We start from the raw sequence: 14,827 nt of genomic DNA on the forward strand, positions 1-14,827 counted from the left end.
CCAGGAAGGCTACCTTCCACGAGAGGACAAGCAGCGGGCATGCAGCCATGGGCTTGAAGGGGGGTCCCGTCAGTGTGGCGAGGACCAGGTTCAAGTCCCAGGGAGGCACTGAGTCACTGACCTGCAGGTATAGCCTCTCCACCCCCTTAAGGAACCTGAATGACATGGGGTGGGAAAATAATGATCTCCCTTCCATTGGCTGGTGGAAGGCCGAGATGGCCGCCAGGTGCATCTTTAGGGAGGCCAGTGCTAAACCCTGGAGCTTCAGGTGGAGCAGGTACTCCAGGATCACCTGTATAGGTGAGCAGCTCAGTGGGATGCCCCGGGACTCCACCCAACAGGTAAACCGCTTCCACTTGGTCCGGTACACCACCTGAGTGGAGGGTTTTCTGCTGCCCAGCAGAACCTGTTGGACCTGCACCGAGCAGGCTCTCTCTCCCTGTCAGCCAGAGAGTCTCCATGCTGTCAGGTGGAGGGAGTCCAGGTCCGGGTGCAGCAGGCGACCGTGGTCCTGGAAGAGCAGATCGTAATGCCTCGGGAGCAGCACTGGCGGGGCAATGGACAGGTCCAGCAACATGCTGAACCAGTGCTGTCTTGGCCAGTTCTGGGGCGATCAATATGTCCACTTTGTCCCTCTTGATCTTCAAGAGGGCTTTGGGCAGCAGCGGAATGGGGGGAAAAACGCATACATCAGGGTCCCCCTCCAGTCTATGAGGAACGCGTCGGAAATGGAGCCCAGCTCGCGACCCTGGAGCGAGCAGAACCTCGGGCACTTCCTGTTCCAGGACAACACGAACAGGTCCAGTTGGGGAAGCCCCCACTTGCGGAAGATAAAAACTTATCACCTCTGGGTGTAGCAACCAGTTGTGGCGGGGTAGAAACAACCTGCTGAGGCGGTCTGCCTCGTCATCCCTGACCACAGGGAGGTGAAAGGCAGGTAGGTGAAAGTTGTGCCTCACCGCAAAGTCCGAAAGTGGAATGGCCTCCTGGCAAAGGGCCGAGGAGCACGCTCCCCACTGCCTGTTCATGTAGAACATGGCTGCCTTGTTGTCCGTGAGGACCTGCACCATCCTGCCCCTCAGGAATCTGAGGAATACCTTGCAGGCCAAGTGGACTGCCCTGAGCTCCTGGATGTTGAAATGGAGTCTCCTCTCCTCCTCTGACCACAGCCCCTCGGTGCTCAGGTCACTGCTGATGTGGGCCCCCCACCCCACGTCCGAAGCGTCCGTAATGAGGGTAACCGATGGGGTCAAATCCCGGAATGGAACCTCTTGCAATACTTCTCCGGGAGTCCTCCATCAGTTCAAGGAGGTCAGGACCTGTGTGGGAACCTTGACCACCCTGTTCAAGGAGTGCCTGGCTGGTGCATATACCAAGGCTAACCACACCTGGAGAGGCCTTAGTTTGAGGTGAGCCAGCCTCACCACATACGTACAGGCCGCCATGTGTCCCAACAGCTGCAGGCACTGCCTGGCTATCATCATGGGGGACCTGTGGAGATGATAGATTATGGCGACCATCGCCTCGAAGTGAGGCTGTGGGAGGAAGGCTCTGGTTTGAGTGGCATTCAGGGTGGCCCCAATAAAATCTATGCACTGCACCGGGGTGAGGGTGGACTTCTGCTCGTTGATGAGCAGCCCCAGTCTGGTGCATGTCGCACAGGTGAGCTCCAGGCTGTTCTTTATGTGGGCCCTGGACCTGCCCCAGATCAGCCAGTCCAGGTAGGGGAAGATCTGGATCCCTCTGCGGCATAGGTGGGCCGCCACCACTGCCATACATTTTGTGAAAACCCTAGGGGCAGATGAGAGGCCAAAGGGCAGGGCCAAGAACTGGTAGTGGCAGCCAGCTACCATAAATCAGAGGAAGCGCCTGTGTGTCTGGGAAGGATGGAGATATGAAAATACGCATCCTTTAGATTGAGGGCGGCATACCAGGCCCCTGGATCCAGTGCGGGAATGATGGAGGCTAGGGAAACCATACAGAACTTGAGACGTCTGATGAACTTGTTCAGACGGCGAAGATCTAATATGGGTCTCAGGCCCCCCTTTGCCTTGGGGATGAGGAAATACTTGGAGTAGAATCCCCTCCCTATTTCCTGTGGAAGGACTGCTTCCACAGCCCCGAGGAAGAGGAGGGAATTCACCTCCTGCAACAGGAGTTGCTTGTGAGAGGGATCCCTGAAGAGGGACGGGGTGGGGAATGGGGGAGACTCCAGGGGGAAGGCCATAGCCCTGAGAACTACACCAAGGACCCAACAGTCTGATGTAATCCTTTGCCACTCGGAGTAGTAGGGCCTGAGCCCTTTCTGAAAATGGCAGGGGTGGATCCAGGCGAAGGGTATTGGTGCCACCCTCGGGCGCACCATCAAAACTGCCGCTTATTGTTGTGGGGCCCCTTGGCTGGACCCTGTTGGGAGGCCGCAGATGATCCTGACTGGCTGTGGCGGCCAAAGCCCCTGTACCGGTCATGTCAGGGGAGGAGGAGGATTGTGGGAGGGGCCCAGTAGAGGGTCCCTCCTCAGGGTCCGATTCCTCCTCCAAGGAATGGCCCTTGGCTGGCTGGCTTGGTGGGGGGGTGCCGGTTGAGCCACTGACAACGGGACAGAGTGGTGCCCTGCCCCATCTACGCCCCCCCTCCCCCTCCCAGGCCTCAGTATGGCCACTGCCACGGTCCCTGTGGCCATCCCAGTGCCAGCATTGGAGCCGGCTGCAGCACGTCCAGGCGGTGCGTGCAGGACCCCAAGCTGCTGGAGCAGTGCCAGCATCGTCTGTGGCTCCTGCCTGCCTTCGTCAAGGACCTACCCCACGATGACGTCAAAGACGAGGTGCACCGGTGCCATCGTGTGCGGTGCCAGCAGGGAGGCGGGCGGCTCGATGAGCTGGAGTACGACCTCCGTCTTGGTGCTGAGGTTTTGTGGCAGCGCTTCCCCTTTGGAAATTGGGAGCGGTGCCGGCCGTGCCTCTGCGGTGCCAAGTCGACTCCGATGAGCGCGAGGCCGATGTCTGCACCACCGGCGCGGAGTCCTTCGGCACCAGGATCCACACTGGACTATGGTCCGGGGATTGGGACCGGTGTCGTGCATGCTTTGTCTATGTCGGTGCCACTTCCTCCGGCACTGGGATCTGCACCGGACTGTGGTCCAGGGATCGAGACTGGTGCCGTGCTAAAGGACTCAGAACCGGGGTGCAGGAGCCGGAGCTGCACATCTCGCATGAGGTGGAACTGTAGCGGCATCGCCTCGAGCGCAAACCCTCCGGTGCCCTGGACTGTCCTCGGTGTGGAGGAGCTCGATGACCCGGAGTCAGAGCTGTGAGGGGAGCCCGCACGCTCCACCCTCTCTGACCATCTGGAGGGAAGACAGACTGCGGTCTTGGCCACCCACCAGGGCCACCCACCGCGGTTTACCCCAAGACACTGGTCCCTGCACCCTCGGCCGAAGGAGGGGCGAGGGGGGGGACAGAGGCGTGGGCATGGCCATGAGGGCACATGCCGCATGGAATGCCTCTGGCATCAACGGCCCTTGCAGGGGTGCTCCCCCACCACCAGCAATCAGGTGAGGCTCCCTGCGTGGAGATGCAGGTGCCGGAGTAAACTCAACGGCCTGTGGCTGGTGCATCTCCTGACTCCGCCCACGCCATGCCAGCGGTGCGGGGGAGTCTTGGTGCTCGGAGCCCTGGCACTTCTTTCCCTTAAACACCGGAGACTGGCAACGGGTCAACACTGGCGCCGGCGCAGCACTCCACACCAAGGTGATGCTCGATGCTGCAGGAGAACATGCTGGTTCAGAGTCCGGATGGAGCGCGGACTCCATCAGGATAGCCTTCAAGCACATGTCTCATTCTTTCTGTGTGCGCAGCTTGAAGGCCCTGCATTTATCCTTTCTATGCTGCTCTCCCAGACAGCAGAGGCAGTGGTTGTGAGGGTCACTCACTGGAAAGGATTTGCCGCAAGCGGCGCAGGACTTAAACTCAGTTGTGTCAAGCATGAGCCAACCTTAAGCCCCTAACACTAACTACTATACTTAACTCACAATAGGGGTGGCCAACCAGTCAGAGACAAAGAGCCAAAAAATAGCTGTTGATAATGCTAAGAGCCACATTTTCTTTACCCTCCACCAACAATTCACACTGATCCCTCATTTTCAGTGGCAGCTTGTCAATTTCACTTCTCAATTGACAAGCTCCCCTCCTCTTACCCTCCCCTGACAATTCCTGGTAATTGGTCAATTTCGGTGGCAGCTTGTAAATTTCACTTTCCCCTCCACAGACAATTGCCACTGATCGGTCAATTTCACTTTCCCCTCCACCTCTGCTTGTCAATTTCAGAGCAAAGAGGGCAAAGAGAGCATGCAAAGAGACTTGGGGTGGCCACCCCTGACTCACAACTATACTTAACGCTAATTAAACTACAATAACGAGATAAAGTTCAAAATGGGGAGGCTACTTGCTAGAGAGCAACAGGCAGACGTTCCAGTAACCGTCAGGGGCAGAAAGAAGGAACTGAGGGCCTGCAGGGTCAGCAGTGCCTCATATACCGCGGCATGAACACGGCACTCCAGGGGGATGCCTAAGTCGACCCTACAGGGCTTGTTAAGGGGAAAAAAGTTCCAGGAACCAGTGCACGCTGGCGCGCACTCATCTATATTGGAATGGATATGAGCAATCACTCAAAGTAGAAGTAAACACTTGAATGTTTGATGCAGTGCCCCTGTCAAATAACTCCTTAAGAGTTCAAGATGTTGAGGTGAGTGACACCACCAGGTCTTGGCTGCAGTTTTGGAGCCATAAGCTATGATAATGATGATGATCTAGTCCAACCACCTATACTGAGGCAGGACCACATTCACCTACACCATCCCTGACAATTGTTTGTCTACATGTTTCCTTTGAAATCTGGAGAGAGTTAAGTAAGTGTGCAATATGATTTGTCCTCTGCGACCTACACATACCACCACCTATGGAAGGAGAAGACTTAACTATCAACTGTTTACCACCAATTACAGTGGGAGGTTTCAAATACTGATGAGGGCAGAGTTTTCCCATTGTTATCTAATTTAAGATTACTTCCTCTACAGTGATAAGGCTATTTATTAAAAATGATGCATAGCAACATCATTACTTTGGGGTGTGTACATTCTCAATTTTAATTTTTTTAATATTAATATTGTACTCTTTACTGAAATTGCCTACATTTCTGCAATCATTAAATAAATGATTTGTCTCTATCAACACAAGCCTTCCAAAAAGAATTACCAGTATTTTCTCAAATCCTCATTAGCTTAGTAATTGAGGCAGAAATAGCATTAGGGAGATACAGTGTCATGTGACCAACCCTGGCAATCATAAAAGTTAAACAAAAAAGTTGATTGATGTACTTCCATCAAATCAGTTCACAAGCCATCTTGTCACCAGGCTTTCATGCTGAATCAGCACTGGAAGCTGCACTTGATTTCACACCATTATCAGTGTGTAACCAATGAGATTGAATAGTAGTTCTTGGGGCAATTTTTCCTTCAAGTTATAGTTTCTAAAAATAGTTATATAAATTAGAATATAAAGATAATCTGCTTTTGACATATGCCAATATTAAAGAAATTTAGGAAGCCCATTTATTGGGTCTATACACACTGGAAGAAGTCATAGTGTGAACACATTGTTTCAAAATTTAATATATACTACATGATGGCCCTGTAGTAATGAACACTACTGGGTTTGCAGGCCTGTCAATTTCACTTAGTTAAAATTATTTGTTTCCAGTAGCCTATGAATAGATATCCACCACCTCACTATGGTGGATAGTTTTATGCTTTACATTCTACTTAAGTAGAATTAAAAACAATGACAACCTGATACTAATGGCCGTAGTGCTGCCCACCTTCCTGATAGTTTCTATACTTGTTTATATTACTAGTCTCAGATCTGTAAAATGGAGGACTAACAAGCACCACAGTACAACTGCAAGCTTCCTGCCTACTACTTAGCTATTATTCTTAGAATTGTGTTTGTTTTCAGTGGTATATTTAAGTATTCATTCTGTATATAAATAACTAAGTTACCATAACTACAAAGTCCAACTTAGAACAATATCCATCCTAGGTATATCAGGAACACATGGAGAAAGTAACATATCAACAATTACAGACACAGACAATGCAGAGAACACCTCTGCAATTTTTACTTGGATTCACATTTTTAGAAACCTTCAGAGCTCAGTTTTCAATATTCTTATGATTGGTGAACTTTCAGAACAGTGCTTGAACTACCTTGAAATTCCCTCTCAGATTTTCCCTTCTTCATGGACAAACTACTTAAAAAAAGTTTTAACAAGTCACTTTGGAAGTCACCATATCCAGTGACAATCCCTAGTGTTCACTAACCACTCTCAGAATTCCCTGAGACTCAAGAGGCAGCAAGGCTTTTCACTTAAGGAGGAAAAGTATCCCATTACAAGGACTTCTTAATGAGATGGAATGTCTTGTGCAATTTGTGCAAGTTTAGAGCAGCGAAACTATTGCATGATAAAATCATGAGAGCTGGCAATATTAAATTTAAGTGTCAGTTTGGTGTTTGTCTTAAAAGAGCTGCTGGAAACATCTAAGAAGGTCAGCTTTTATTAAAACAAATTCTAACCCTCAGTTGCAGAAACAAGCTTGAGCATGTGAACCCTAAAGGCTTCAAACACAAGACAAAAGTTTAAAATCTAAAAATATCCAGTATTTAAAAAAAATAGATGTTTTGAAGTACTGAAATATTTTAAGTTTAAGTTAGATTTCTCCACAAATGGACAATATTCTATATTTTGTAGACACTATCCATTGCCACTTACGCCCCTTCTAATAAGCTTTAGAAGCAAGCCATAATGAAAAAAGTCAACCTAGACAATGGAATATGTTTTACCACAAGGCTGGGAAAAAAAAACAAAAAAAAAACTCACTGCTCGGGGTAAGTAATTTTACTCAGACAACCTCTTCTAAGAAGGTATGGTTTCATTTAAAAAAAAAAAAAAAAAAAAAAAAAAAAAAAAAGTAATTTTTCAGACTTATGGCTGCAAAGATTCTTCCACATGCAAACATAGGTTAAACCAATGCAGTGCTGTCTGAAATCAAAGAAGGGCAAGCACAAGTCATGTCTAAATGGGGACACTCATGAAAGTTAAGACAAACCAACTAAAAGGTGTGATGTTAATGCACTAAGGCCTGATCTACAGTATGGGCTTGTCTCCATTTAACACGCTGCAGCGGTGCAGCTGAGCTACTGTAATACTTCAATTAAGACATTACTTAAGCTGATGGGAGGGATTCTCCCATCAGCATAAGTACTTCACCTTCCTGAGAGGCCGTGGCTAGGTCAACAGGAAAATTCTCATCCACCTAGTGCTGTCTACACCGGGAGTTAGGTCAGTTTAATTGCAATACATCCCTCCCATCAGCTTAGGTAGTTCCTTCACTGAAGTACTACAGCAGCACAGCTATGCTGCTGCAGCATTTGAAATTAAATGCTATTAAACCAACCTAATCGCTGATGTAGACAGTAGTAGGCTGATAGGATAATTCGCTCATCGACCTAGCTACTGCCTCTCAGGAAGGTGTATTACGGACACTGATGGGAGAATCCCTCCTGTTGATGTAGGCAGTGTCTCCACTAAAGTGCTATTCAGCACAGTTGCAGCAGTGCAGCTGCAGCATTTTAAACATAGACAAGCCCTAAGTTAAAGCACATTAAGCCTCTTAAACCACAGCAAACCAAGACCACTTCATTTCTAAATTAGAGCACCCACAAGAGAGATTAAGATGCCAAACTCATCTTAACTTTCCTGAGTGCCCCTTCATAGACATGGCCTCAGCAGAGACAAGCAGACTGCCACAGAATAGTGAAAAGATTATTCAAAGATATGGGAAGATTAAAAAAAAAAAATGGAGAAACACATATAGACATGCAACAGCAAGGAAAATAATTTACAGTAGAACCTCAGAATTTAAGAACACCTCAGGAATGGAAGATGACAACCGAACATTAACTTAATACGGTATTGTATTAAGATCAATTGACTTTGAAATTTTACTATGCAGAAGAAAACTGCTGCTCTCCTTTTTTTAGTAGTTTACATTAATACACTACTATACTTGCTTTCTGCTGCTGCCTGATTGCGTACTTCCAGTTCCAATGAGGTTGCTGAGGTTCTACTGTAATTGTTCTATTGGATATTTAGTCAAGATAGTAGGTTTCTACATAAAGTTTGCAGGGCTGTTTTATTGGACCAGCAAGTCCTTAACATTATCCACAAAAATAATTCTACCAAAGGAAAGGAAGCTTCAATAAGGAGTAAATTTGATGTTGCTACATCCTCCAGATCCAAAAAATTCTGATCCATCAGAAAGTCTAAATAGCAACAAACTGGTGAAAGGTTTTACCCAAGGCTTCTGCCAAAAGAAGTTGCTTGAATGTCACTTACCACCCTCCTTCAAGGAAACAGAACTTGTTTATTTACAAAGTTAACTCACTGCACTAAGAAAATACCTGACTCCACATCAAATGCAAGCTTTAGACAGGAAACTGACCAGCAAGACAGCATTAATATCTGCTAACATTCAGTACAGGAGCAATATTACCATAGCAATCCTCAAATCCAGACAAGAGTGGTTCGGGGAAAAAAAACCCCACCAAAAAAAAAAAAAAAAAAAAAAAAAAAGAACATTAACCAAACTATTTAATACGAGATGTGTATTTTCCAGCAAAACAAATTAGCCACTTCCTAACTAAATTTACACCTCATGCAGCATGAAGTCCTTGACAAGCTTTACTAGACCACATAAAACAAACTACAGGACTCCTCTAGTTGCTGAAGAAACGCTCTTACTGAGCTCTCACATGTACTACAAAGAAGTCTCCATGCCACAAATGTCAAACCATTACAGCCATCTACTCTGCCTACTACAGAGAAAGGACCACACCATCTCATTTTATGTTAAAGAACTGCCTTAGCTTCCTGCATCAGTCATTAGCCTTGTCTTCACTACATAAAAATTGTTTTCTATTAATGCTGTGTAATGCAACATCACTGGCGTGGATTGTCAGCAATAGGAATTACAGATTCCCTATGTGGGGGAAGTTTGTTCCAAGCTTCAGATATGAACCCAGACCAAATCTGCATATGGGCCACCATTTCTAAAATGACATGCTGGGTGGGTATACAGCAACAAGAGCACCGCATTTTAACCATCAGATCACCAAGAACACTCTGGCCACCAAAGTGTATAACCCACCAAACATGGAGCTCTGTCTCCCTTCTAGAGGGCGTAACTGAGCCATAGAGAGGTTGATAAGCACACAACAGCCTAAATATAAAAGGAAGTTGGTTTCTTAAAACACTGAATACATTTATTTTTCTGGTCTAGAAGCCAGAGTTTCAAAACAAAGTAACTCATCTGTACCACAATCCGTGACAAAATAACAGCATATCCAATCTTACGTCACCTGGAGAAGGTGTTGGGATAGAAAAAGGGCATGGGAAGAATGTACTGCACTCAACATTCTAGGTCAGAATGACAGTTCCAAAAAGTCAGTTCCAGCCAGCACAAGATAGAGTTACTGCTCTCAGAACTGGCAGGGCAGAGAAGGGGAAGTGGCATAATGTCACCTCTCCATCCCCTTTAGTTCCAAATGGAAAATGTTAGTTTGCAGTTACCCAAGAAACAGGGGAAATAAAGATTTAAAGTTAATTTTATTGATGGTTTTGGTATGTACACTTCACATAGCTTCATGCATGTTAAGTGCAGTCTCACTTTCAAACACGGCAACACAAGACAAGACAGTTCCTTTCCTGTTGAACAATTTAAATTATATTTGTTATTCCTTCACATGAGCCAACCACAGCATCTTAGTGTGATTTTATAGATGCCTTGTCAATGCACTTCTGGAATGTGCCTCCCCCCCCCAATTTTAAGATTTATTCTTGATTCAGTTTCTCACCAAGAAACTGGATTACGTTACTGGTAAGTCATAGCTGCCAAGGGTGCTTTTTTGGTACCTGTACACTTTGCCCCTTCAGCCTAGCTGCTCCACTTTTAGGTTATAATTCAGTATTCTGCCTGACAACAAGAGCTGATCAACTTGCAAGCCAAAAGAACAAGGTCCAACTTGCAAGCAAAAAGAAACTGGTCAATCTGACTTTAGGCATACCAGCAACGCTTTAGTTTTGCCCTATGCTTTTCCAGTCCTTGACCTCAAGAATGCCTCTGATAAGTCAGGTCTAAACTGTGTGGTAGTTTTGCCATGTAGCCAAATGCCCACAGGAAGCTTGTTTAGTACAACTCCTTTCTCATGATCTAGACCAACTCTGAACCCAAATAATTGTTTAACAGATTAAAAATATTAAACATTTTCAGAGCAAGGTTTGAATTTTGTTTTCGAGCTCTTAAAGAAGGCTAACACTTTTACAAACTAATATTTAAGACCAGTGGAAGTGTTAAGTCATGTCACTACCTGTGCTTAAAGTGATATTCTCTAAGAGTACCAATAATGGATTGTCTTAGTGTCAGATAAATAGGCTTTACAGAAGGGGAATGCTGTGCAAGTTAGTGAGAATGGTGTCACAAAAAAGTTGTTAGTGATTAACCAGTATGATAGTTCCTTACAGAAGGTTTCCTGAATTTAGTATACATATCAAGAAGCATGAAATGTGCTCTTCAGCATTGTGAAATGTCAAGAATATTAAAATTATCAGTAGTCATTCTACACATTTAATATTGAAGTATCTCTTTAAGAAATTATTTTTAACGCTACACCAGTTAATTTGGAATCAAGTACATTTGATTTTGGTCATTTTTTAAAAATCAGATTGAAAATGGGCAAAGTAAAAAAAATCCATTCTTGAAATATTCTTACATTTTAAATTAAACAAAATAGCTTATACAGTTCTCTCCAAGTTTTTTCCACTTAGCAAATGGACAGGAAAAAAGTCCTTCAATGCACTTTTGCTTAGTTATTTGTAATATCTATAGCAGACATTTGATGTATCAGATGAAATTGGAAATTTAACATGCAATGATAAGTCTCAGGATTGCACTATTCAATACACTATTCAAGTTGAAATTATCAGTAGATTTAAAAAGTGCACACCAAAAAAAGAAGTGGGGGGGGAGAACAGGAGGGTCCTATTAATTAGCATTTTTCCCAGAAATGAACTTTAAGTAGTCTCCCTTCCATTCTCTTGTAAATGCTTCCCCAGTATTTTTCCAGTTTAAGCCATTTCCCTCCTAAAGCCTTTGTCTTTTTTTTTTTTTTTTTTTTTTTTTAATTCTCTGCAATGTAATTTCTCATGCAGCTTATATCAATTCAACACAATGTGTGATGCAGGATATTTTGCAATCGTAACATCTTAGATTACTGTTCACTTAAATGCAGAACCTGAAGCAACCTCCAATGTCAGACAATAGTATTTTATTTCATCTTACACATTATGAACTGATGTCTCATCTTACACACAAACAATTTATATAGCCAGGGTGGCTTCCTTTGCTGAAGTCAGTCACTTTGTTCTCTCATACAGCAGTAACACAAAGATAAGTAAAATTATGGTTTGTCTTGTAAAGTTCTCCTCTAGTTCAGCATGACTGTAAAAAGGCATAGAAGTCTAAAAGAAATAATATTATATTGTGGGCAAGCTTTCCTTCCTCTTCAGATTCTGAATTTCGTCTTAGCTGTATGGTAGGTGCCAGATAAGTGATATGCACTGAAAACATTAGCCAACAACACAAACTTCCAAATTAATATATCCACAGGCAGCATGTATTATAGCCATCTATTAAAAAATTAAAATATAGACTTTAAAATAAAGCAAGGCTGGAAGCAACACTTTAGCATTTATGCTAAGTAGTTTGCTTATTCTCTTTTAGCAGACTCAGGTGTGGTGGTTGAGGGTTGTTTGTTTGTTTGGTTTTTTTGGGGGGGGAAGGGGAGGGAATTGTTTTTGAGTCTACCAAAACTCTCATCTAACCTCATAATACTGCAGAAAAGGTGCTGGTATTTACATCAAACATTAAACTACAGTAATAAGGAGTTGAATGGCACTCAGAAGCTAAAATGACAAATCAACAATCCATCATCAGACTGTACTGGTTGTATCAGACACTTTCTAGTATTTTTCTTCTTTTTTTTGGAGGGGTGCTCTCTAAACGTTATATAATATATCTTACATTGTGGCTATCTGCAGTACCAAAAAAGGCCAGAATGAAGTGTGTCATGTACAGCACACACCATCAATATTAAGTACATATTAATATTAATGTACATATTAATGTTAAGTAGGCTATAACAAATTTTTAAAATTTTCTTTGAAGTTTTTTTGGGATGAAAAGTACTATAGACAAACTGTCTGGTCATACAAAATATTGAACTAACACTTGTCCATTTTAGAGAGCCACTTCAGTTTCAGCCAGGACACCATTTTCTTTCTACAAGTTAATACTTTTAGACAAAAGTATTAATGCATAAAATTGAACTTCCTTCTAATAGTTTGAAAGGGAAGGAAGAGCCATCTGAATGGACAAAAAAATTGCTTTAAAAGCTATAAGAACCTTTGAGAAGCAGAAGCTCGCACCACAATGAAAAGCAGCAACAAGATAAAGTTTAAGACTAAAGCAAGCACAGACTGAAGAGAGCACTAGAATTATTTCAGCCTCAGACAACACCCCACAGATTCAAGCACACTAGCACCAAACCCCTCCCCCACTTAGCCTTCCAATCATTACACTGTTACTCACGACACCGGAAGCTGGTTCTTGCCTTACCTCCATCTCCCCACCAACACCACACACTCTGCACTCACCGTGGTTATGATGAGGCAGAAGACGACAAGAGAGACATGGAAATCACCTCAGACTGACAATCCCTCCCATCCATGTCACTGTTACCGGAGGGAGAGACTACGACTAGAAGCAACGCTTGAAACTTACCAAAACAACAAGGGCTTTGAGATGATCTCACATCTAGACGACCCCCCATTCATCCCAGTTTACCCCAGGTACTTTACTGGCTCCCACTCAACGGAGACGGGGGGGGGGGAAGGGGAAGAAGAGACTGAATCCCCCAGCAGTCCCGTTGCTTCGGCTGTCGCCTGAGGGACCTCCACCCAAATCGCCAGGCCTGGGCGTGTACCTGACCAGGGACATGGGCAGCGCTTTCATCTCCGCACCCCACAGCCTCTACTGCGGACTCAGGGAGCGCCCCCTCAGCCACACACCCCTACCCCCCTCAAACTTCTCCTGGCAAGAGAAGGGAAAGAGAGCGCTCGGACCCGCACGTTTAGCAATCCTTCACCACCACCCCGCCCGCAAACACGGAGCGCACTCCACCCCACCCCTGCCGCCAAAGGAGGCACGGCCAGCACAGGGGCTAGGGACGCCACTCAGACCCCAGCCCCACACTTCCCCTCAAGAAGTATCCCTCCCACCACCACCCAGAACTAGGAACAGGAGAGAAAGAGCTCGGGCTCGACTGCCCCGCCCCTGCTGTGACTCCCCAAAATCCTACTCACCGGAAAAGAGGACCAGAGCTCGCTAGCCTCTCCGCGTCCCCCACACTCAGCTCTTCGCCGCCATTTTCCTCCCTGCCTGGGTTTAAATAGGAACCAACCTCTCCGAGAACCGCCGCCAGCCACAGCCGGAGTCAGCCCGGTCAGCGCGGGACATCATGGGACGTGTAGTGCCGACCCGCGCGGGATACAACTGGGACCTGTAGTCCTGACGCGATCCTGCCCCCACCTCGGCGCGGTGCATCCTGGGACCTGTAGTCCTCCGCCGAGCCACCCCCCCCTTTGAACTACATTTCCCAGTGGCCTCCGCGGCCGCCTGTCAACCAATGGCCCTGATGGGTTGGTTTTTTTTAAAAAAAAAAATTCTATTTCCGACTTCCAAGTTCCGACCTACTTCCTGGTTGAGGCAGGGTCGAGGGAGGGAGGGAGAAGAGTTAAATAACAACGCGGGTAGCGCAGAGACGTTGTAATTCCCCAGGGAGCAGAGTTGTGTGAGCCCTTTCCCCCAGCAGGAGCTTGGCACTCTCTTCAACCCCCAGCACAGAGCCCAGGCAGCCCTCCCAAAGGAAACAGGGCGAGAGGCGCCGGAACCGGGCTGTCTAGCGGCAGAGGGGCTGAGGCGCTCGCCTCCTCTGACCCCGTCCAGGTTGCTGGGGGAGTGGTGTGGGAGGGCCCAGCTGCGCAGCGAACCCCGTCCTGTGATGACAGGAGGCGCCTTTGTCAAGCAACTAGCTTTTGTCGGTCTCTTCAGGCTCGCGTCGGTGTCTGTGTAAGTAGGAGTCTGGCCCGCTTGACGTCCACAAAGGGCTCAACTGCCCGGGAAGGCCCCTACCCTACCAGCGCGCTCGTGTTGTGGGCGGCCCCACGACTCGCAGGAACAGCTAACAGCGTTAAACAGGTGCGTACGTGGTAGTAAGGTTGGAGCCGAACAAAGCCGCTCAGCCCTGGCGGGCTTTACCCTGAGGTCAAGGGATTGAAGGTGGGAGGGGGCTAACCAACTGTTTCTACAGATCTGAAGCTGTCGTTTCAAACAAACAACTAAGCAGCTTTAGAGGTCGTCCTATTGAAAAGTGATGAGTCTCACACAGCGCTGCGGGAGGAGGGCTTTGCAAGTGGCCTTCGCTTCTCTTGAAGTAAGTCATAGGCGTGGTGGTTTATCAGGGGCTGCCCCTTGCTGCGTGAAGGATTATAGCAGAGACTCTGGACAGCTTCACGGGGAAGAAAAGCAGCCGCCACCATCTCGTTTTTATGCTAAGTGATTTGATGTGCAACTCCAATCATGTTGTACCGTTTAGTA

The 14,827-nt window shown here is 46.4% G+C and overlaps 1 protein-coding gene and 1 long non-coding RNA gene across 22 annotated transcripts in view; one reads left to right on the forward strand and one right to left on the reverse strand.

Moving 5' to 3' along the window:
• NCOA3 (nuclear receptor coactivator 3) overlaps window positions 1-13,706 on the reverse strand; it is a 152,570-nt gene extending 138,864 nt beyond the window's left edge. For all 21 annotated transcript variants that reach the window (XM_067554294.1, XM_067554287.1, XM_067554293.1 and 18 more), the window contains exon 1: window positions 13,534-13,706. The gene's annotated coding sequence lies outside the window, so the exon portion shown is untranslated. The remainder of the gene's footprint in view (window positions 1-13,533) is intronic.
• LOC137157121 (uncharacterized) lies at window positions 12,842-14,589 on the forward strand. Its single transcript, XR_010921002.1, has 2 exons — window positions 12,842-13,020; window positions 13,624-14,589. It is a non-coding gene; the product is annotated as an uncharacterized lncRNA (long non-coding RNA).
• The last annotated feature ends 238 nt before the right edge of the window (window positions 14,590-14,827 follow it).

The sequence above is a fragment of the Emydura macquarii genome, unplaced genomic scaffold (assembly GCF_026122565.2).
Source record: "Emydura macquarii macquarii isolate MOO-44397 ecotype Brisbane River unplaced genomic scaffold, CSIRO-AGI_Emac_v2 contig_1483, whole genome shotgun sequence".
Lineage (NCBI taxonomy): Eukaryota > Metazoa > Chordata > Testudines > Chelidae > Emydura > Emydura macquarii.